The sequence below is a fragment of the Leucopleurus acutus genome (genome assembly GCF_964270905.1).
Source record: "Leucopleurus acutus genome assembly, chromosome: 12".
In the NCBI taxonomy this organism is placed as follows: Eukaryota; Metazoa; Chordata; class Mammalia; order Artiodactyla; family Delphinidae; genus Leucopleurus; species Leucopleurus acutus.
In genome coordinates, this window is record NC_139154.1 from 68,807,660 (window position 1) to 68,832,366 (window position 24,707).

A 24,707-nucleotide genomic window follows, 5' to 3' on the forward strand; every position below is an offset into this window, starting at 1 on the left:
TTGATTGTGAGAAATATAAACATGTAGAAGGTATGTTTACATGTAGAGGCTCACAATTAAATCTGATTATATTTTTGAACATATTATCAGCAAGTAAAGATTAGGAATGAAACAGCTGCTTATTGGAGATGGAGCCACAAAACGAAGTAAAACTGAGTAGTTTCAGAAAAGTGATGGAGAATTTAGGTTTCCTTGACAATTTGAGTTTCTCACTTGCATAATAAGAATAGCTACCATGTATTGGATCTTTTCTGTGTATCACAGGCATTGCACAAAGAACTCTATAGGGATATTTTCATTTCATTGTTTTTCTGATAGCCTCATGTGGTAAGTAGTAATATCATCCCTTTTTCACAGATAAAGAAACTGACAGGAAACTAAAATGGTTTGGCCCAACCAAACCACAGTTACAGAGTTCGTAACTGGAAGGGAGAAACGACATAGCTACACAACCCTTACTCTTAGTTCCTAACCTCCGCATACTATACTGCACCCCGGGCTAGGACAATTTGTGAGCTACAGAGAAAAACAGTAAGTGCACATGGATGTAAAAGCTACTTTTGAAATCATGGGGAAGAAATAGCAGGGTAATTTTTCTCAACTGCACTTCTCTGCAACTACACACATAAAAGATGGCTGGCCATTAAGCCACAGATCAAGCACAAGGATTACCTCTCTTAATAAACTCTTCTGGTATCTCCTGAAGGCAAGAAGATAACACCCACTGCTCTAATGAATCTAGCAACACTAGACTTGTATAAAATACAATACGATTGGCCCAGTAAGAAAGATTATATACAGGGCACTGCATCTTCAATGAAGGAATAACTGTCATCAAGGGTTTTATGACAAGTGATTCCACAATCAATTGAGTGACTTTTGCTATAAGCAACCCTGAAGCATTATATGTATAGATAATGGCATCATATTATCATATAACAAACATGCCCTGTCGAAATTTCCTTTATTTGTGTTGTTGCCTATGCAAAAACTACCTCCAGTGGTTTCTCCTAGTATGTGTACATAGCACTGGGCCTTATAAGGCCTTAATATACTGATAGAAGATTTGAGTCAATAAAGGAACACCAAGGAAGAAATTAGAAACCCTCTGCACGTAGAATGTCAGTAAAAGGAAGCAGTCCAAGTTCACTTAAATTGTCAAATGATTATAAGAGGATGTCTCTCAAAACTGCTTGAGATATTGGCTTTTGTCAAGAAAAATGATCTGATGTGAAATTTGGATATGCACCAAAAGCTCCAGTCTTCAAGGACTTTTCAATTTCCTCCAGTTTGCAAGTTTATAAACTAAATGATTCAGCATATCTCTAATAAAAAATCTTCTCCCAAGACTCCTTTGCTATGCAGGCAAAATCAAATTAACTTCAAACAGATGAGGTCAGATGCATACATAAAGGAAGTAGCAAACTGTAACATCATATTGCTCCAGCTCTCTCAGGTCTCCTAGTATCTACCCAGGAGAGAAATCCAAATATTAACGTCACCCAAAAGCACTCTACAAAACCAAGCAAGAAGGGTGGTTTCCAAAAGGGAATGGCACAAAGTCAATTATCCTATTGTGCTGTTGAGCACATTGAGGAGGAGACTATAGCCCTCTGGACTTTTATTTAACATTTGCTGACAGCCAACAGGATTCTAGGTTCCTTTCACACCCCACAAATTGTGCAGCGCCCTTGCCTTGATCGCTGGCAGCCACTGCATCAGGGGATCCCTGTGCTTTGGCTTCTGCCCTGTACCCTCTGGACCATGGACTGCTACGTGAGCACCACAGCCTCTCCCAGAGATAATGTATTGCACACATATGCTCTCAGAGAGTGCTCACTGGGATGGATTAGAGCAATACATCACCAAAACACTTTAGCTTATAAGATGTATTGCCACGTGAGATAGAACCGGTTGCCAGAGACATATTTTAAAGACTTAATTTCTAATATTTTGTATTAAATGATGTCTACATTCCCTTTCTGGTGGTTTGAAAGATACATTTGAGAATTCTGTTACGGTCGATCTTTGAGATTCAGTGTTTTTCCCTATCATTAAAAGCATTCTGGGTACATATTGTGTTTAATAGGAATACTCAGTAACTGAGCTTCCCTGAAGCGTGACGTGGAGTGAGTAAAGAGGTCTGTGTGCACAGCTGTACAATCACCCTGAAATCCAGTCCCCAGCATGAACCCTGGTGCTGGGCTGCATCTTCTCCAGAGGGCACTATATGGTCTAGCGGTGGGCCCTGGGCAGGACACATGGGAGCCAGGAGGAGATGCTTCCTAGAGGCAAAAAGCTCTGTGCAGGGCCTATTTCCTGGGTCCCAATACTGCACGCTCTTTAATGATAGGTTCTGCATGGCTATAGTTGTGTGGACCCGATAATTCTTTTTTTTTTTTTTAACATCTTTATTGGAGTATAATTGCTTTACAATGGTGTGTTAGTTTCTGCTGTATAACAAAGTGAATCAGCTATACATATACATATATCCCCATATCTCCTCCCTCTTGCTTCTCCCTTCCACCCTCCCTATCCCACCCCTCTAGGTGGTCACAAAGCACCAAGCTGATCTTCCTGTGCTATGCAAGCTGCTTCCCACTAGCTATCTATTTTACATCTGCGGACCAGAGAATTCTGATCTCTCTTTTCACTGTCTAATTTTATTGACAAAAGAGTGGAATAACGTTTAGAAAACTAGCAATTTACAAATCCTAAAAATAGATATTAGACTTTATCAATTTTTTTTGGATTATCCAGAATATGTTGCTAGAGGCACATTCTATGAGGGCAGAGCCCACAGCTATTTTGCTTTTTACCCTTTTTTTCCCTGTGCAGTGGTTGTTCTGTAAAAAGTGCTCAATAAATAATTATTCAATGCATTAATAGTCATGCTTCCCTATAACAGTAGAATTATTTCATCAGCAAATTTTTCTTTAGAGGCAAAGCATTACTTCCTTCAAATATAACTGCCCTCTGTCATAACCAAAAGTTAAATTGCATCTAAAAATGGTAAATAATGGCAGGTCTTTTTAAAGAAATGGTTCTAACCTATAGACCTTGCTTAAAGCCAGCATAGGAAAATAATCTTTATAAAACATGTGAAAAACAGAGAGGGAGAGAATGAGAGAAACAGAGAGGGGTGGGAGAGGGAGGAAGAAAAGGAGAGAGTAAGAGGAAAAGAAAGAGGGAGAGAAAACAAGTTAATTATTAATAGGACTTACCAGTGCATTCTTCATATACATATTTACAGAAGACTATTTTCTAAAGAGATATCCACCTACATAGAGTTTAAGCTGTGAGGGTGACTGAAAATTTATATATGGATTATAGAATTAGTGTTATTACTTTATAATCACATTTTGTATATTGTTGTTTTTAGTGACAAAATTCCTAGTATATTTCTTTCTTAGTCATCGACCTTACTGGCTATTTTTGACAGTGTTATATATTCTGGGGTCTAATGCAAAAAGAAAAAACAGGAAGCAAAAACACAGTCAAAAACACTTAGTAGCACTTTTTATATCTGCATTTCAAACTAAGACCAGTGCATTCCTGATTGCCTTCCTGTTGAATCAAGCTTTTAATCTTCTTTTTTCTCTCCTTATATTGTGCATCTTAGGTCTCCAGAATAGCTTTGGTTTTAAGCTACCTGAAGAAAAACATTCTTACTTGTAACTTTAAATTCAATAGCCTCACTTTCACCAATTATCAGACACACACACACACACACACACACACACACACGCTCACAGACACATACACAAACCTTCAACATGCCTCCACATCTCCTTTATATATTCTATGTAAATAGATGCAGGTCTTGCATTGCAAACACTGAATCTGTTTGCATCCAGCTTGGTCAGGAACTGAATGACAGTAGCTCTCTTTTGAAAGCACTGTCAACTCCTCCTCCTAAAAGAAGGCTTTCCCAGTGGCCTTTTTATTTTCTCATTCTGTTCCCTCTGGCCTTCTCTCTCCTTACCCCGTTGCCTAGCTCCTCTGTGATTAAGTAGCCATTCTTTGGAGCTGTAACTTGTAAATACCACACCTCTATGATAGAATTTATTACACTCTTGCTAATCCTTTCTGCCATTTTAATAATAAGCTCCTTTTGTGGTCAGCAGCCATATTCTCACCCAGAATTTGTTTCTATATTACCATCATAGCAAGTGATAAGCTACCACCTATTGGTTGTGAATATTCTGAACCATTATTACATTTCCTAATCTCAGCATTTTTTCACTTCCAAACTATTCTCAGTGTGATACTTCACATAGAGAAATCAATGAATAAATAATGCAAGCTGATGAAGAACTCTGAGAATGGTGTGGAGAAATAAGATATGAAATTCAAACTTGTTCATTTTTCTCTGTTACTAGCACAGGTGAAAGATTTGAGATCCCATATAAAATGTTAATATCTGTGAATATAAAATAAGCCTTACCACTACAATAGATAATTATGAGCTTCATATATACTAGCTGAAGATTTATCTGAAAATAGTTAACTGTTAAAAGTATTTAAGTGGACTTTTAAGATTGATTTTGCTTTAACATTAGTGCCCAATAGCATTCCATATTTTGGTTCCTAATATCACATGATGCAAGGAGTTCTAGTTTTACCTTAACTAAACGTTTAGCTGAAGAACATTAATAATAAGTTTTATGGGGATTCCCTGGTGGCGCAGTGGTTGAGAGTCCGCCTGCCGATGCAGGGGACACGGGTTTGTGCCCCGGTCCGGGAAGATCCCACATGCCGCGGAGCAGCTGGGCCCGTGAGCCATGGCCGCTGAGTCTGCGCGTCCGGAGCCTGTGCTCCGCAACGGGAGAGGCCACAACAGTGAGAGGCCCGTGTACCGGAAAAAAAAAAAAAAAAAAGTTTTATGGCTACCCATGGCTAGGCTGAATAGTATTTAAAATACCAATTAATGAGACTATGCAGGATATTATATCTATTGTTATAACTAAAGATTTGGAACAAATATAAGGAAAACTGCCATAGTATATACGGAATGGTAATAGTATCTGGCTGATATAATTTTTTATAGATGCCCAATAGTATGTCTTTCTGAAGGAAGAAACTAAATTGAAGGCACAGAAATACAGAATAGCTATACTTTATTGGGAAACCCAAGTTTTTAGGAGATGGGAGAGATTGTTAAAACAGTTACTAACCAATAAGCTTATCTATAGTATGCAATAATGTGTTCTAGTTACTTTTTTATTTGGGCATTTGTGCATTAGTAGGGATTAAGAACTCTGGCCTGAGTTTCCTAAATCATATTTAAATGTAGATTAAAAGCTAGGAAAATTGAAACCTAAATTGAGCAAAAGAGAAATTATTTTTTCTTAACTTTTAAAAATCATTAAAGGCTAAAATTTGGTGCTACCCATCCCGTGACAAGTTCATAAAGCCTCATCATGAAGCCTCAGGATGAAAAGTTCATGAAGAATATTAAAAAGAACACAATGGCCCTGAACATCTCCTATTCCAACATTGAATTCAATGTTCCAGATTTTTCTTGGGTTTTTCCTTCTGAGAGCCCTCTATTTCTCACAAATCACTTTTTAGATATTTGTTTACAGCAGGAGAATAGTGTCCAGGGCTCAGGATATCAGTTCCAGAAGGTCATATAGGAAGGGTTAGGGTCCACAATGTTTGAAAGCGGTTGCTTACGAGACTTGTTTTGAAGCTGCATTTGCATAACAAGCTCATAACTTTAAAAATAAAATTTGCTTTGAGATAGCGGCAGCTTCACATGTAGTTGTAAGAAAGTACAGAGAGATGCTACATACCTATTGTTCACTTTGCTATTGCTCACTACCACTAATAGTAGCATCTTGAAAAAATGTAGTACAATATCACGACCAGGTATTGACATTGATCCAACCCACCTATCTAATACAGGGATTTCCGACTCTTTTGTACTCATTTGTATGTGTGTATCTGTGGGTCTGTGTGTACTTAGTTCCACTCAATTTTATCAAATGTGCAGGTTCGTGTATCCACCACAGTACTGTATTGTATGTTACAGTATACAAAAATAGCAAAATGTGCAACACATTTTTATTTACACTCTAGATACATATGAGAAGATGTAAATTGTTCAGAGCAAGGAATTACACTATAATTATTTTGTTTTGAGGTCACTAGAGAGGTGGCGATGACAATTTTAAGAAGGTTAAATCCACCCTCCCACCACTCACTCTCCCAGACTCGCTCTCACCATTGAGGGCATCTGGGCTTAGCCCTGGATTAGATAACATGAAACTATCACTTCTTTACCTCGAGCACTTGTGGCATTTTCAGATTTCTTTTCCCTTAAGCTGAATTTCCCATTTTGACATGCTCCTTTACAGAGATCATTCAAGAAATTAATATTTTACTGAAGTCAAATGACCCTAATCTTAGTAACATAAACCCTACTCACTAAATTGTGGGTAGAGTGAAATGAGATGCCTAGTTTTGTATCACCTTCTAATGCAGGCCAGCTGCCATGCAATTTACAGGGCTGGGAGGAAAACTGATTCTCAGCTAATGTCTTCAGAGACTAGGAAGTCTGGGAGGGGACTGATTTCATTTTATATTTTGTGCTGCTAGGGTAGCACTGCTAAATAAGGAAAGCCTGTATTGGATTCCTAAAGAGACCACAAAGTCACAAAGAGTCGTGATCTAATCTGGAGAGTGAGGGTGGGGGAAGTGAGCTGGGAGCTCCACGTATGATGAATATAACAAGATTCACCCAGGTTGCGCTACTGTCACCCAACTTTTCCACAGATGTGCGTGCAATATGAAGGAGAAACTAAAAGGAAAATATGACTGGGTTAGTATAAATAATCCCACCACTGGAGACCCAGTGCAAATGTCAGGCACATCCTTGCCTGAGATCTAAATAGGAAAGATGGCAGTGTAGAAACTTTAGATAACTAGAGTTAGCATGAGATGGTTATATTTTCTGCTGGTGGGTTTTTAAGACAATGTTTTGATGTAAAAAGACGTTTTCTGCTCCAAGTCATTTGCTTTATATTCCCTCTTGCAATGCTCTTTTCCCAAGGGGTTTGAAAACAGATCTTATTCTTCTTTATATCCCCTGCAGATTTTAGGATACCTAATTGCATATAATAAATATTCAGTAAACACTTAGAGAATTAAATCATGCCTAAACTTCATATTCCCAGAAGAAAACTCATGTCCACATCTTGAAAGAATGAAAAAGGACTTACAAAACAGACCTGAAAATTAATAATTCAGAGATGAAAATTCCCCAAAGCATGGTTCTGGATCTAATTTATAAATTTAGCTCTGTTGTTTATTGATAGCATCCAATCTTCCACTAAATGCCCATACCCACACCCATATACAAAGACAGTTAGAGGAATCCTGATTTTGATATGTTTAGAAAAAAAGAGCATTTAAAGATAATCATACATTAATTCAGCACATTGGTGTTAATTAGTTAATTATAGTCTAAAAATATAATTACTTTTAGTGGTTACTTGATTGACATAGGTAACAATATTATTTCCTCTAGAGATAAAATTGAGAGGAACAGTTTACAAGAAAATTCTAACTCACCAATGTCTCCAATAGATGCTGGAAGAGAAAGCTAAGAGGACCAAAAAATATGACAAGTGAAGGAAGGATGAAGACATACACTGGGCAAGAGGCTACTCATCTCCCTCTCATGATTATGTCCCTGAGCAGAAGGGCTTGTGTCTTGGGCTATATTCCCAGTTCCTACACTGTCTAGAGCACTGTTAAGACCAAATGCACCTGTTAGAATGGCTATTATCAAAAAGACAAGAAATAACAAGTGTTGGTGATGAGGTGGAGAAAAGGGAACTCTTGCACACTGTTGGTGGGAATGTGAAGCCACTGTTGGTGGGAATTCTTCAGCCACTATGAAGAACAGTATGGAGGTTCCTTAAAAAAGGAAGGAAGGAAGAAAGGAAGGAAGGAAGGAAGGAAGGAAGAAAGGAAGGAAGGAAGGAAGAAAAGAAACTACCATATGATCCAGCAATTCCACTTCTGGGTATTTACCTGAAGAAAATGCAATCACTAACTCAAAAAGATGTATGCACCCCTTGTTCCTTGCAGCATCATTTACAATAGCCAAGATATGGAAACAACTTAAGTAACTTAAGTGTCCATCAAAGGATGAATGGATAAAGAAATTGTGCCACACACACAGACACACACACACACGGGAATATTATTCAACCATAAAAAATGAAATGTTGCCATTTGCAAGAACATGGATGAACTTGGAGGGTATTATGCTAAGTGAAATAAGTCAGACAGAGAAAGACAAACACCATATGATCCCTCTCATATGCAGGATCTAGTCAAACAAACAAACAAAAAATCAAGAAACAAAACCAAGCTCATAGATACAGAGAACAGATTGGTGGTTGCCAGAGGCAGGAAGTGGGTATGGAAGAAATAGGTGAAAAAAATTGTTTTATTCTTTTTTTTTTTCTTTTAAGTGGAAAATGAGGGACCAGAAATTGCATTAAAAGAAGATTCTGTCTGTACTGGATACTGAGTCTCCACTCTTGCCCTTGTCTCAGAGGCTGCCACTGGAAACAAGATGCTGGTCTTTCAGAACAAGTCCTAAACCTCCTGCCCCTCTGCATTGCTCACTCCAGATTCAAAGTTCTGAGCTGAAGCAACTGCTGGGCTGAGTGGCACCTTTGGGGACAGCTGGGACACATGGCTTCTCTCCATGTAGACTCAGGGTCTCTCCTTATGTGACCTCACCACATGGTCTCCTCCAGACCAAACTTCTTATGTAGTGGGGCAGGGCTCCCAAAAGTGCAAAACTTGAAGCTGCCAGACCACCTTAAGGCTTACACTTGGAAAGGCCCAATAGAATGCCTCAGAATGGAAAGGCATTCTATTTGTTAAATCAAGTCACTAGACCAGGCCAGAATAAATAAGGAGCTAAAAGAAAAAAAAAGAAAGATAAAAAACCTGAAAAATATTCTTACTTGGACTACACTTTTCAGTTTAATGTGGCAGCATCTTTTATCTACACACACCAAATGCCTGATAATGACTAATCCAAATAATAATTAATACTCATATTACCACTCCCACTTTTATAAAGAGCTTATTCATCTCTCTTCAAATAATTTAAAGCCAAAAATATTCAACTTGGCCAAATTTCACCTTCCTGTAAGATATGTAAATGATAGAAAAGATAGATTTGTAGCCCAGTGAAAGAAAACTAAGAGGTTTAATTTAAATATGTCGTCAACAGATAAGTATGTGCCGAACTCTTAAACAAGCGTTTTCTGTGACAATCTCTTTAGGTGCAAAGGGAATCAAAAAGGAAAAATAGGTTTAAAGTGAAGTAGGAGATTTTGGTGGGATCACAAGAGAGGACGTCATGGTTATGAGGAAAAGGAAGTAGTAGGAGTCTCTGGAGGTCTCTTGAGAATGCCAAGCACAGGGCAGGCAGCTGTTTGTCTTAGGCAATAAGATATCTAGCGAGGAATGGTGGAGCCAAACTAGGTTATATTTAAGAGCCCAGACAGGGTACTTATTTATCTAAGAACATACATTTATTTAGAGGCAGACCCAAGATTATGAACTAGGTACTATAAACTAGGTACGCTTTAGAACTTGGGCTAGGCCACGTTGGGCAATGACATCTTAAAAAAAAAATGTTGTATACATAGTAAAATTTTACTCTGGTATACCATCACAGAAAGGTTATGGTTTTTTTGATTTCAAAAAGTCATAAATTGGGCTTCCCTGGTGGCGCAGTTGTTGAGAGTCCGCCTGCCAATGCAGGGGACATGGGTTCGTGCCCCGGTCCGGGAAGATCCCACATGCCGCGGAGCGGCTGGGCCCATGAGCCATGGTCGCTGAGCCTGCGCATCCGGAGCCTGTGCTCCGCAACGGGAGAGGCCACAACAGTGAGAGGCCCGCGTACCACAAAAAAAAATAATAATAAAAAAAAATGATTTTATATGTGGCTAACAAAATTCTGACCCTAAAAATAGGGCATAAAAATAATTACTTAGCAGATGGAAGAAAAGACAAAATAGGATAAAACAAACATGGCAAAAAAGAAACAGAGAAGAGAGAGGGAAAACCACTAGTAAAACTAACACACAAATGTAGTCTAACTAGCTTCTCTGTTCTTTGTTAACCATACTTTGGGATCTGTCAAGAAAAAAAATCAAAACAACTTATACCTTTAGTGTTGCATTTATGTCTAAAACATTCATATAAGTACTTACTCAGAAACGCCTCCAGTAGCTTCCAGTTACCTGGCTTGAATCATATGGGTTTAAGTCGTCTACCAGTCCTTACAATGGCCAGCATAACTGATCCCTTGTATCTTAATAACTTCATTGCCTGTTACTCACTTTCAAAAACCCTAGAGTCCAATCACAGTAAACTTTTTCCTCCCCAAGGAAGCCGTCACTTTGTATATATTATCTCCCTTCCTCCATTTCTTTCTTCTCTCCTTTCTCTCTGACCCACTTATTTATTCAGTGTTTGTCACCTCTCCCTTCCCCAACCTTTTAACCTGGTTAACCTATTCATCTTTCAAAACTCACTGGTATAAGGCCGAGAAGTCTTCCCTGGCACCGCCCTCTGGATCTGCCACAGCACTAACGGTTCACCCCATCAGAGGACTAACAGTGGAGTACTGCAGTCACCTCTTTACCTGCCTGTTTCCACAATGAACCCATGTTGAGTGAGGTTAAAAAACTAGGTCATGTTAACTCTTGTATCTTAGTGCCTCTAGCATAATACCTGGCATACGGTGTTACTCAGCACATGTCCGAAGGCTAAGCAGCCAAACGTTACTGAGCACTTCCTGTTCACCAAGTATGGTACTGAGGACACTAGGCTTAAGGTTCACAAAATCTAGAAAGTCCTTCGCCACAAGGTAAAATTTTATTTGAAGTTTAAGACCCAGAACAGATAACCCAGCCCTCATGATCTTCCAGTTGTCAAGGCTTAGTCACTCTCCTGGCACATGTGAAAAAGTAAGATAATGATACTCAGAATATTATATTAAAATTACTCTAAGTATCTGTCCCAGTGTATTCTGTGTGCTAAAGCACACAAAAGCTTCACAAAAGCTTCACACAAGCTTCACCTTGACCCCGAGTAACTAGTGATGAGCTGGACATTTGACTGGAGCACAGTCAATGTTTGTTGAATGAAACCATGGAATTGACAATATTCTAATTCTCCTTTTCCCTTTCTAAGTATATGGAAAGAAAAAGTCTACCCAGTGCACTACCTTAATATGTCCTTGAAAATGTCTGATTTAGAGATAACATCACCATCAATCCCCATAGTTAATGGCTTCAAAGATCTGTTGCCCTAAGGAAGTGCTTTTACTTTTGTTCAAGGCAAGCCAACAATTATCCTTTAAACTCAATATGCTAAAAATGGAGAATACCAAGTTTTCTGGGTGACCGTATGTTCCTATATTTCTAGGTCAGCCTTGATCAAATAGTCTCTTCCACGTACCCCATAAATACACTTGTACCCGTCAGCCCGTCTGTCCTGGTTTCCTTGGTTTGGAAAATGTGGTCACCGTGAATGTTCTATTTATTTCCTACCAACCACCCAACATTTATCTTTTATGTTTAACAATATTTAAATTATCTTAGCTCTTTTCTGAAAAAAGTAAGGAACACATGGACAGCTCTTGGCAGAGAAGATGAATATGATGAACTATTCTTATTTTGACGTCAAATGACTTGGAAATGTGCTGGTGGTGGAACAAGGGAGATCAAGTTTCCCTCTGTTAACTGAAGGATTTCCTCTGACCCAAGGATGAAAACCTAAATGAATGGGTGGTCTGGGCTTGGTAAGTAGATGGTCAGCGTCAATACTGTCACCATAGCTTGATGTGTTGGGTCAATCACAGTATATCTACATGAATGTGAAAGAGAGTTCTTAATCTCAGCCCCACATACAAATGGAAAGGTCAGTGTGTCAAACACAAGTAATAAGTGAGGAATTTAAGATGTTCTTGAGTCTGGCATCAAGCCACAGGCTCTGTCACTTCGGCGTGGCACTGCATTCCTCACACTGGAATAGTGTTGCAAACTTTTAAAGCAAATAGAAAATTCAAAGGTCCCCAAGAATAAATCTACGTACCTCACCCTCTTCCCACAGATTCTGAGCATTCTGGTTTGAGAAATAGTGGAGTAGTAAGTAGTTAAGTGCATGGGTTTTATCATTAGACTTGGATTCAAGCCCTCAGTGCCACTTAGTAACTGAACGGCTTTAAGCAAGTTAATTAAACTTTCTAAACACTGGTCTCTTCATGTGTAAAACTGGGATTTAAATAAAACAAACATTTTTTTTTTAAAACCTGCCCCTAAGTGAAATAAGCCAGTCAAAAACAAAATACTATATGATTCCACTTATATCAGGTATCTAAAGTAGTCAAATACAGAGAAACAGAAAGTAGAATGGTGGTTAACAGGCACTGGGGAGGGGGAAATGCAGAGTTTTTTAATGGATATAGAGTTACAGTTTTGCAAAATGAAAAAGTTCTAGAGATCTGCTGCACAACAATAAGAATATGCTTAACACTCTTGAACTGTACACTTATGTTATGGTTAAGATGGTAAATTTTATGTTGTTGTTCTTTTTGTTTTAACCACAATTAACAACAATACCTGCCCTATAGGATTATAGTGAAAATTAAAATTTTATAGATAGATGCAAAGTACTTTACTCAGTACCCAGTAGAGTCAGTGCTCTTTATAAAAGGGGGCTAGTTTTTTTTCAGTGAAATCAAAATTATTAAAAGTATCAAGCACACAGCCATTTCTACCTACTCAGTGAATGATTTCCTTCTCAATCAGTGTGTTAGTCGGTTGTTGATGGGGCATCAGTAAAGAGAATCACTGAACTCATTCAGATGATTCATTCATGCTGCCAAATTTAGTGACGATTATGAGTCTTGTGTTTTAGTGAAACATAAAGCAGTAACCTGAGGAAGCACCAGTCTCCTAAGAGAATTCATTCAGTTATACTTGGTAGCATCCATTCAGGCACTCTGGTAGGCAGTGACAATTCCTAAACACCTCTGAGAGCGGAGCCACACAGATTTTCTTTCTGCTGGAGAAAACAGGCTGGTGACATATACGTTACCGGACAGGAAGCCAAAGTCCTTCTCAAACTGACCCTGACCCTTACCCCTGGGATGCACCTCCTCTTACTTTGCTCCAGCCCCACTGGCCTTTTGGCTATTTCTGGAACCCCCCAGATCTGTTCACCCCTCAGAGTGTTTGCACTTGCTCTCTGTCTGCCCAGAATGATCTCCCTCAATGTGGCCACAGGATCACTCCCTCACCTTCTTCGGGTTTTTGTTCCCATGTCACCTCGTCAGTGTAGAACTCTGTGACCATCTTATATGAAATTGCTACCCTCTTCTTCTCCTGGCCCAGGGACATTGATTTTTCTCAAAAACACATACTATCCACAGAAAAATTATATATTTTTAAAATTTGTTCAGTGTCTAGGTCCTTACAGTACAGTCAGTATAAGCTCCATAAAGGTAAAAAAAAAAAAAAAAAAAGCCCTTTTGTTCACTACTGTATTCCAACCTAGAATAGTGTCTGGTACATAGTATGAACATATTCAAAATTTGGGGATTGAATGAATGAATATATTGGTCAAAGCCTTATTCAATACGAGTCAATAATGGCTTAACCAAAGGAGCTCTCCTCACAAAGGAGATATCTAAGAAATCTTACTTAGCAGCCCCATAGCATGCCTCTGCTAAAAGTCGTTTTGCTTTAACCTCAAATTCTTTTCCATTCCAGTGAAAGTGAGAGTGTGTATATCTGTTTTGCTACCCTTTCCTTAATCAGAAGGGTTTCGGATACACAGAAGCAAATGTCCCAACAGTTACTGAAAACGATTTGGGAATTTAGAGGTATAGGTAGATATGTAATAAAAGGTTTTTAATAATGTACTATTATTTTATTTTAATATATATTTATTTTAATATAAATCACCTGTTATTGTAACTAGCTTTATGAAAATACACATTGGGTTCTTAGCTTATGCTAGATAAATCAAATATTCATGACTATCATTATTATACTTGCATGTGGTACCACCATATTGCTTCTGTTCTGTATTAGGAGAAAGAACTTCCAAAAAGAGAGAGTAGCTAGAAAGAATTTACAACAGGGAGGTGTGCAAGCTGGGTTCCAATGCCAGATTTGACTTCATCCAGATCCCTGACCTCAGGCGAGACACCATCTCTCCATATCTGGCTGTATAGACTGTGTTTTACTATAAAAACCTTCTTAACTTCTCTGAGCCTCGAGTGTCTCACTAGAGAAATGAACATAAAAATCCTTGTTGCACCTATTTCACAAAGTTGCCCTGTAATTTTGAAAACTGGGACTCATACCCCTGGTGATGTGGTGGATGCTGTTAGGTGGTTCAAGAACTGTATTTAATTTCCAGGTTATATTTATTTGGATGTGTACTTGGAAGGAAAAAGTAATAACTAGCATATTAAAGTTGTAATTTTATGGATAATATTACTTTAAGATGAGATTAATTTCAAAAGTAAATTAAGTTTAAATGGAAAATATTAAGTGATAATATAGGTAATATATAAATATGGTACAATTATGAATGTGGTAGATAAAACTGAGGTTTGGGAAAGTCTTGTGAGAATCAGTTGTGATAATATGTGAATGTTCTTTTCAAAGTTAACAGTGTCAACCATGGTAAGATAGTATTAAATAAATGTAAATGAAATAAAGTATTATAATGATTATTCTGGTAGAGTTATCTTTTCTTTTTCTCTCTTTTTTTTTTTTTTTTGAGTGCCTACTATGTTCTTGGCACTCAATAAAGATGAGGCATTATACCTGTAAGCAAAATCCCTACAAACAAACCTGCTGGAAGCTGGGGCATATCACAGTAAACTGTTTCCCCACATCTCACATCCAGGCCATAAATCCAGTTCTGCTGATGCTAGACCATGCTCTAGCAAAGCTACAACTTGAGAAATGACATCCAGAATTCAATAGGCATTTTTTGAAAACCAAAAGGCAAACCTTATAAGTGAGGAAGCCGCTCTTCACGTGTTCCTCATGTCCCACTATGCAGTATTGTGAAAAAAATAGAATTAGAGCCTTATTGATCAATGCTGAATAATAAAAAACAGCATTGCTAAACTCAAATAATAACTGTGGTATTGGGTCTTTCACAAAAAGGACTCAAAGAATCTGTACTTCATAAAACCATATATTTTAATGGAAGTGTGTAGAATGAGTATAATCCGTATAAAAATGTGAGCATGCAGGAGATGTACGACCCTGGGGTGCTTGCCGTCTACCTTGTTCCCTTTCACATATTCCCTACCATACTATGTGCCATGGTTCAGATACCATATCTCCATTCTAGCATGTTCTCAGCTACTTACTGGTTTTTCTGCATTCACTTATTTTCTCAGATTAATCAGAAATTCATCCTATCTGTTCTGAAAATAGACAGGTGTCTAACTACTGCTGGTTCTCTAGGCATATGTCTCTCTCACCCATTAGACTGTAAACTCCATGGGAAGTCAGAAATCATTCTGCTTTATACACTGTCACATCCAACAATACCTGGAATATAGCAGATTCTTCACAAATGTGAATGAACGGATACTCTAGTGAATAGACATGTTTATGCAGCACCTGTTATATGCCAATTACTATGTAAGGTTCATTGCTGCTCAAGTATTGAGTATAATAAAATAAATTTTAAAACTTTACAAACTTCAAAGGCCCTTGTAAGTGTGGAATGTTTCCAAAGCATTTTTAATTAATTCTAAAAATCAGTTATTCACATGTAGTTTTAAATCAGAACCGTTAGATAAATTCTCAATTGGAGATTTTATCAAGATTGTATTTACTATTCACAAAGATAGAATTTTACAGTGCTATGGTTACAAAATGTGCTTGTACAATACATGCACTGTTTCATATAGCTCCATGAAATGCTGGTTCTTTATAACATTGCCTGTGAACTACTTTCTGTGATGCCATTGTATCTATGAAACAATCCAGAGTATTCTGTTAGTATACATAGCTTTTCCCATGATCTGAACACTTTTACATCGCTAATCCATGAGAACATGGGACATTATATGGCATTCTCCTGGACAACTGGCATTAGCCCACTATACTCTAAATATTCTGATTTCCTGTCCTGAATCGAGGGTGTTCTGTACCAAACATGGTTTCTTCCATAGAGGTCTCTGTTTCTGGTGAACAGTTTTGACATAACAGCTAACAAAATATGTGCAAAGGCTAGTGATCAATGTGCTGAAAAGAAGCAAAGAAAGGGTCCACGGTGCTTTAGGGGTTCATCCAACAAACTGGTGGGGAGATAGCATAGAGGCAGCACTTTGAGGACAGAGACTGAAGTTGTTCAACATTTTATCCCCAGCGCTAAGCTTGATTTCTTGTCTAAAGTCACCACATTAATAAATGTTTGATGAATGGATAAAGGGAAAAAATAGCTACATAAGGTAGGAAGGGCTATTCAGTATAAAGAGTCTGAAGTTCTCTCTTTTTATAAACAGGACACTCAAGGAAAGCTCTTCCATATATATATGTTTGACTCAGATCTTTAAGGAAAGACAGATTATGATCTACAGAAAGAGGAAAGTAGGACAAAAGATGACAGTGACGTAAGAAATGTAGGTCTGGGGAAGTTCTGGGTTATCTAATTTTAATTATCACGATGCCTGTGATTTCCTTGCTCCTTGATGTTTCTCTGAATTTTTTTCCAGTTCCTTTCCTTGCTATTATGATTCTTTCCTGCATTCACAGCTCTTCCCAAGGGGGCTGACGTCAGCGAGGGCTCAGTGCTGTGCTGGGGAGGAGCGAGTCTGCTAGGTGGGAGACAGCATCTTTCTCATCCCTCAGCAGATGCCCCAAAGCTGAGCCTGGAAGCATGCCCCAGTTTGCCTGTTAAACACGAGTCAAGTGCCCTTCAGCAAAGATTCAGGCTTGGCTTCCTTCCCTTGGCTATTAAGCTACATTCCCACAGAATTACAACATGTCTGAGGTTTCTAAAACCCTTTGTGTGTATCTCAGACAGTTATTTTGCTGGATCCAAATTTTGACCTTGGTTAAGCAGGCCTCAAATCCTTTCCAACCTTGCCCCTGAAGGTCCAAGAACACATAATAAAGGAGGGGATAAGAATAACATCTATAGCTTAGTGACCACTTATCATGGACCACTCCCTGTGCTAAACATTTTGAATGCAGCATCTCCTTAACATAAGCCCTGTCTGCTAGCTACAACAATTACTCCTATTACCTCTATTTTACAGATGAAATAAAGAAACTCATTCAAGTTACACAATCACTAAGTATTAAAACCAGATTTGAGACTCCGGCAGTCAATTTCCAGCGTTTTCAAGGGCAAGGGCAAATGACACTAGAAACACATAAACAGGCCTAAAACGACAGCATGTAAACTGCCACCTGCCTACAGTGTACACACCCCAGAAGAAAGAGGGTAGTGGGTCATCTTCTTCATGCGCTTGGGTAGCAAGTACGTGAGCCCAGAGAGCCTCTGTGAGATGGAACAGACGTTCTAAAAATGACAGCACAGGAGGGTTTTCTGAGCTTGTGGTGTCAACGGAATCGGGAGAGGTGACTTTGGAAACAGCTTGCTCTCGGTTCAGGGAGCAAAGAGCAAGAAGACTTCCAGGACTCGTCCAGGTTCTCTCGGTAACCAGGAGAGAGAGGGCCACAGGTTTCAGAGCACAGACTGTCCGCCTCTAAGACCGTGTAATCTGTTGTGTCAAGCTTGACCTTTTGGATGCTTTTTTTTTTTAAACAGGAACCTAGTTCAGTGGAAAGGATGCTCATAGCGAGAAACGTGTGTGTGGTGTGTACATGATCACAGAGGAATTTAGAGAAAGAAGTCTGGGAAAAAAATGTCATCTAAGTGCAGAGGACAAAATTGCACCAAAACACCAGCATCAGGAAGCTTGTCATGAAGATGGGGAAACAGAGCAGGTTCCTGGGGCACGTTACCTAGGAAGGCATCCCAGCCTAATGGGCCAAAATCAGTGTAGTGATCAAGACTTACCAGTCTTAAAAAGCCCCTGGCCTGGTCCAAATAGAGCACATTGTTTTCCTCCAGCTCTCCCTCAATGCCCTGCCCTCAGTCATTTCAAAATGAAATTATCTAAGATCAGATTGTTTGTGCTGTTTATTTGAACAGAGCCATGTTTTTTTTTTTTTTTGCTTTTTTTTTTTTTTTTTTTGCGGTAGGCGGGCCTCTCACTGCTGTGGCCTCTCCCGCCGCGGAGCACAGGCTCCGGACGCGCAGGCTCAGCGGCCATGGCTCAAGGGCCCAGCCGCTCCGCGGCACGTGGGATCTTCCTGGACCGGGGCACGAACCCGTGTCCCCTGCATCGGCAGGCGGACTCCCAACCACTGCACCACCAGGGAAGCCTGAGCCATGGGTTTTTGATCAAGTGTTACTTCTGCTGAGCCTTATAAACTAAAGCGTGATTAGGTGAGTATCTGCTATGTGAGGTAACTAAGGGGATCCATTTTAAGCGAATGCACAAAAGATATGTAGAGAATATTTTCTTCATCCCAATCAGCCCAGCTCTAGCTCAGTTCTTCCACACTGACAAATGGATTGGACACGAACCCATGGGGCCTACGTCACCTGGTATCAATGGACACTTGTATATATGTACTTAAAGAACATGGACTTTACAAATATATACGTTTCTCCCATAGCTTCTCTATTAGACAAACTGTGCAGTATAAAAAATACAGGAAGATCACTGAAGCGCCAGCGGCCAAAATGAAATCCAATCCCTTTGTGATTTCTGACTGAGGCAAGAACCGTAAAAGGCATGTCAATGCACTTCCCACATTCGCAGGAAGATTATGTCTTCTCCTCTTTCCGAAGAGCTGAGGCAGAAGGACAATGTTCCATTCATGCCCATCGGAAAGGATGAAGTTCAAGTTGTGTGAGGGTGCTACAAAGGGCAGCAAATTAGCAGAGTAGTCCAGGTTTCCAGAAAGAAATATGTCATCTACGCTGAGCAACAGCAGCGGGAGAAGGCTAATGGCACAACTGAGCGCGCACGCATTCACCCAGCAAGGTGGTTATCACTAAACTGGATAAAGACCAAAAAAAGATCCTTGAGTCTAAAGCCAAATCCTGCCAAGTAGGAAAGGAAAAGGGCAAATATGAGGGAGAAACAAGTGAGAAGATGCAGAGATAATCGTATATACAACTTTCATTAAAAACTGTTAAAATGAAAAAAAATTTTAAAATAGTAAGACATTCAACTTTTGTCTTTAATACTGTCCATTTTTAAAACCATGACTCATAAAATAAGATTTAGACAGTAGAAAGGAAAACGATTTATGAATCAAATAGACCCAAATATAGCATCATATTTTTGGAGTAGATCTGATCACTGTGGTTGGTGGTTCTAACAGAATAGATTTTGTGTATTAACTGTACAATGTAGTTTTATTTGTTGTTTGCAAAGGGGAAAGTAGCCAAATTTCCCTTGACTTCTTTAGTAACATCTACATGTTTGGCCATGTTTTAGAGATTACAGAGGTGTTTTATGCGGCAAGTGATAGTTGTTCTTATATCCAATACACCTATGATGTTGAAAACATGCTGTTGGATGGCACATATTAGAAACCTTAAAGAAAAATAGATATTATCATACACTTGAAGTTGTATGACAATACCCTTGGCATCCCAGCCTATGAAACCTATGAAAAGATATTTTTAAAAAGGGGAAAACTGTGAAAAGGAAACTAATAAATAGTGACACATTTCTTTAAAATTAGCAATCTGAGACAATAATATAATTGTTATGCATCACAGCTAAAAATATTTCCAAACTGATAAGGTATACTTGAACTTATAGAAGTATGTTTAAAATTCCTTAGTTTTGTATTTCATATTTGATAACAAGGTAGATCAGGACATATGGTCATATCTATGTAAACTGAAACTTTATTCATATGTCTATAAATTTCCTTGTCCTGAAAGAAATAGAACTATCTGGCAACCTTCAACACCTGTAAGCATCAGTGCGGGTGGGCCATAGAGGGAACCATTTGCTCCAGTTCATGAAACATGGAGAAAGACCTTCTGACAACTGTATTAGACATGGTAGTGTATGTTATGCTAAAAGAGAATCATTAAGCCAAAAAATAAAGCCTTCTAAGACAGAGCAAGGACTGGAGAAAATGGGCTGAGGAATGTCTCTTCCTAAAGACCCCCGGGAATGGTATCAATGGGCTGCGTGCTTACTTAATCATTGAAGCAATTATTTATGTTTATGTTTTCGTCCTTGATTCCATTCCGTCTGGCACTACCTGAATCCTAAAAAAGGGTGCTAAACTTGGGGGGTTCTCGTTTTCCCTTTTCTCCGTCTTTCACCATAGGGTCCTCATCTCCCTTCTTCCTTCCATCCTGCCTCAACATTAGAGAAGACTCTCATACTGTTTAGGGCTGACCCCTCTGTGATGCTCTATACCAATTTATTTGCTCATTTATTCAGCCAACCTGTATTTTGTGCCTATGTCCAAGCCACTCTCCAAGCACTAGGAGGGATACTCTAATGAATAAGAGAAGACCTCTGCTCAGAAGGAACCAAGAGAAACAATAATGAAGCATCCGATTTGGGTCCAATTTGCACATCCAGGTTGGAAATTCTGGTATGCTGGGGAGATCGAGCATTGGGTGTATATTTTTATGAGGCTGTAGTGGGCATCTTGAATAAAATATAAAGATGGCTTTGGAAATGATGGTGAGACCCTAGTGTGCTGAGTTTAAGACATTCAACCAAGTAAAAGGAACATTTTCTTAGACTGTGATCTGATCTGACAGAAAATATGTTCTGAGTTTTGAAAGCAGGAAAGAATATGGTCTCTAATTAATTGTTTTGAGATATAAGAGATGCTTTGAAGGTTATTCAGTTGTTCTCTGTACTATTTCCTCTCTCTTGCTCTTTTTTTTTTTTTTTTTTGTAGGGAGTGGGGCATGTTCCAAATTCTTTGACTATGATTTATGTGCCAGAGTAAGAAAAGAGGTGCACCTCGCCCTGCTCCTGCCCAACTCCTCACCCCCACCCCTGTTCCAAGTGAGGGAAGCACCTTAGCAAGGGTGTCAGGGTCAACATCTGAGACTATGAGTATGAATAGTTTTCCCTGGCAGACAAATGTAAGATTAATGGAAGCAGATCAAAGAATAGCACCCATGGTGGTCCCAGGAAGGCTGGAAAGGCTGTCTCAGAGAATGCACATCACTTGGAATTCTGCCATAGGGAGGAAGGAGTTGAGGGGTAGGCATCCCAGCTATTTTTTCAAGTGAGGGCTTAGAGTCCAGCATCATTTTAATGTCCATCGCTGTTATTAACTGCATTTCTTAATAGTTCCCCTTCAGCCTGCTATGGCATGAATAAAATGAGGCCCAAGAGCTGAAACAATGCAAAAATAAATAAAGGCTATAAAGGAAGAATAAACAACATGCTATAGAAGCTATTATCTTTCCAGCATTTTCAATTTCTCTCTCTTAACGTACCCCTAAAACTCCATTAGTGGTTTCCTATAAGAAAACTAATTTTTCAAAAGCATCTGTATTCCCAGCTAGATTAGAATTGATTTTCACATTTGTTTTGATTTCATAGTTATGATCAGGAGTTAGAAATTTCCCTTCAGCATTAGACTTCTTCCATCCATAGTCCAAATAGTCTATCTCTCCTTCTGACCATTGCCAACTTTCCTCAAAAAAAAAAAAAAAAAAAAGACTTCTTCTATCTCTTCACTATCCACTTTTTCCTTAACCTCTTGCTATCTGAGTTCTTGGGACCATTGCTCTTTCAGAGTTGCCTCTATCACCTTTTCTCAGATCCTTGTCCTTTCTCAGATCTCCCATGTCTTTTATAATAATTGTTACTGTTTTTCATAATATATGCCATACTATTTAAAATGCTTCTGTTTTGGGGAGCATCCTCTCTTTGTGCTTCTAGGTTGATATATGCCATTTTAAATTGTCAAAATAACCCTTTGTTATCCTCTCTCATTATACAAAAAACTCACATAAAAAGAGGTTGTACAATTTATCAGAAATGCTGGACCCAGGATTGGAGTGCAGATTTGTCTAACTCTAGATCCTTAACTCTCTCCACTCTTCCATTGTGCCTGCACTGGAATGCTGTGAGGTTCACAAAAATTTCATTGCAACTACTAGAAGAAATGGCTCGGCCAGGTCAAACTTAGAAAGATTTGTATCTGGCAAAACAGATGGTGAACTTTGCCGGCTCTCCCTGGGAGGAGGGACCCATCTGCCCATCTGGTTCAGAAGCCTTCAGGGGCCCCACCCTACACAGGACATTGCAGTAGGGATTGCCCTAGTCTGTCTGGAAGAAGGGTCCTGCTAGCTTGCTCCTCAGGTCTTTAAGAGGCCTATGGAAAAATATTCCTAGGACTTGATTCTAAATAAGCAAAGTCAGATGGTGGAGCCTGTCTTGGGAGGGTCATGGTTCTGTCCTAGGCTTGATCTGGGTCTTTGTCCTAGTTGCCCGAAATGAGAATAATCCTCTAGCCACATCACAATCCCTTAAAACTTTGACTGACGTGTCAGCAGGCTTGGTGTCTCTGATATGCTGTAGCGGCCCAAGTGTCTACTTTCAAGCATCCACCTCCTCCTCTCCAGCCATAAGGCCCCCTATCAAGCTGTCCCCTCCTGTGGTCTTACCTGTCATTAGGTTCCTGCCCTAGACTCTGGGGTACATCCCTTCCCTTCCCTTCTGACCTCTTCCCTGTCTTCTCTCCCTGCCCTTATTTCTTAACATAGGTACTTCTCGAGGTTCAGGGGTTCCATTCTCTTCCTGCCTCTCTTCTAGTTACCTTCTCCGATGGGCATGTACATTCCCAAATCTTCTATACCTCCTCTGTGTGAATGGCTCCTAATCTTTCTCTTGAGCATCTGTCCTGCGTTCCATAGCAGCAGAGGAATCTCTCTGCAGATTTTTTAGGCACAAAATAGATTTTCTTGTTTATTGTCCAGCAGCCAGCACACACTGGGAATGCAGCTCAGTGTTCAGTACATACTTTTTAGAATAAAAAAAATGAATGAGTCTCCTCCTGGCTCCCCTCATTACTTTTCTCAATGAGCATGTCCATTTCCAAAGCTTCAGTACCTCCTCCATGTCAATTTGTTGAACAAATAAATGAATGAGTTTAAAACAGAACTTATTTTTTCTACCTTTATTCAACTCTCTCCCTGCTGTTGCCCTGAAACAGGTTATAGAATCAGACTGAATTATTTTGAAGCTTTGTTCAATGTACTAATAGGATGAAACCTCAGACAAATTACTTAGCTTTCCTGAGCCATCTCCTTAGAGGGAAAAAGAAATCACAGAGAATAATGATCACCCTACTTGTTTATTATGAAGATTAAACAGTATGTGTAAAATATCTCAGTGCCAGCCATATTCCTGCTTATCAGCTCTAATCCTTAATTCTCCTAAAGGTATATTAAGTATCTCATTTAAACCTCACAAATACCTCATGAGATACTTTCATAGCTCTACTTTATAAATGAGGTAATGAGGAAACAGAGGGACAGAATGTGACTTACTTACACAAGGTCAGACAAAAACCAAGTCCTAGGCAGTATTCCTCTAAGGCCCATACAATAAACCACCTTACTCTTAGATTACAAGCTCACTAAGAGGCCGGATTCAGACCTTATAAAAATTGATAAATCAAATGGCTCCAAATAAAATGAGGCTTTAGAAGGTGATCACTAAACACTGAAGAAATAAACAAATATGTTTACCTTTTGAAATCTGACCTCCCAGTTTGATGGTAAGCTATTTCGGGGGAAAGTTTGTGAGTACTCCCACAATGCTAAGTGCAAAATACTAAAAAAAAAAAAAAAAAAAACTTGACTTAAATATTATGGTGTAATAAAGCAAATATACTTGGTGATGCTTTTCCAAAAACATGAGGGGTTGGATGTTGCATGAAAGAGGAATTTTAAGATAAGGAGAAATGAGAAAGAGAAGTAATTCAGAGCAAATATGCTTCAGTGAAAGTTGTGTGAGTCAACATCCCAGAAACCAAGTCATAATTTCTTCATCAGAGGAGGAATACATGATTGAGAAATTTGTCGTGCTAACTGGGGTTGAGGCAGTTGCGCTTGATGAAAAGGAAATCATCAGAAATGGTTGGATGTTTTCTATAAGAAGCCAGAAAATGCACTATAATTCCAGTTGTGGATAGAAATTTAATGCATTTTAAACAGGGTGGAAAGGGTGAATAATTGTTTTGTCAGTCGGTAGAGTGGATTTTAGTCATCTCAATAACTATAAACCTAATTGAAGGAGAGCGGAAAGGCATATCAGAAATTGGGGGATGCAAAATCAAATGTAGGAAAGCAGACTGATTGCTTATATGAGAAATTAATATTGCAAATTGCCTAGACAGAGTTTTAGATTAAATGAGGAACAAAAATAATAATTAGAAGAGAGGTACCTGACTCCAAAAGCAAGAAGAAAGAACTGCTTAAATACAGCAGGTAGTTGAAAAGCTTAAAAAAAAAAATCCTGACGTGAACCACTTTTTTTTTCTGAAAATGATAAGAACACACATAATTGCTTAATTAGAATTCTATTACTTAAT

At 38.9% G+C, this 24,707-nt stretch overlaps 1 protein-coding gene and 1 pseudogene across 34 annotated transcripts in view; one reads left to right on the forward strand and one right to left on the reverse strand.

Moving 5' to 3' along the window:
* Nucleotides 1-24,707, reverse strand: part of NRXN1 (neurexin 1) — a gene marked incomplete at its 5' end in the record, with an annotated part of 1,133,428 nt that overhangs the window by 654,023 nt on the left and 454,698 nt on the right. The window lies entirely within an intron of this gene.
* LOC309969439 (large ribosomal subunit protein uL24-like) lies at nt 18,847-19,317 on the forward strand (annotated as a pseudogene). The gene has a single exon. The product of its transcript is annotated as a large ribosomal subunit protein uL24-like (transcript).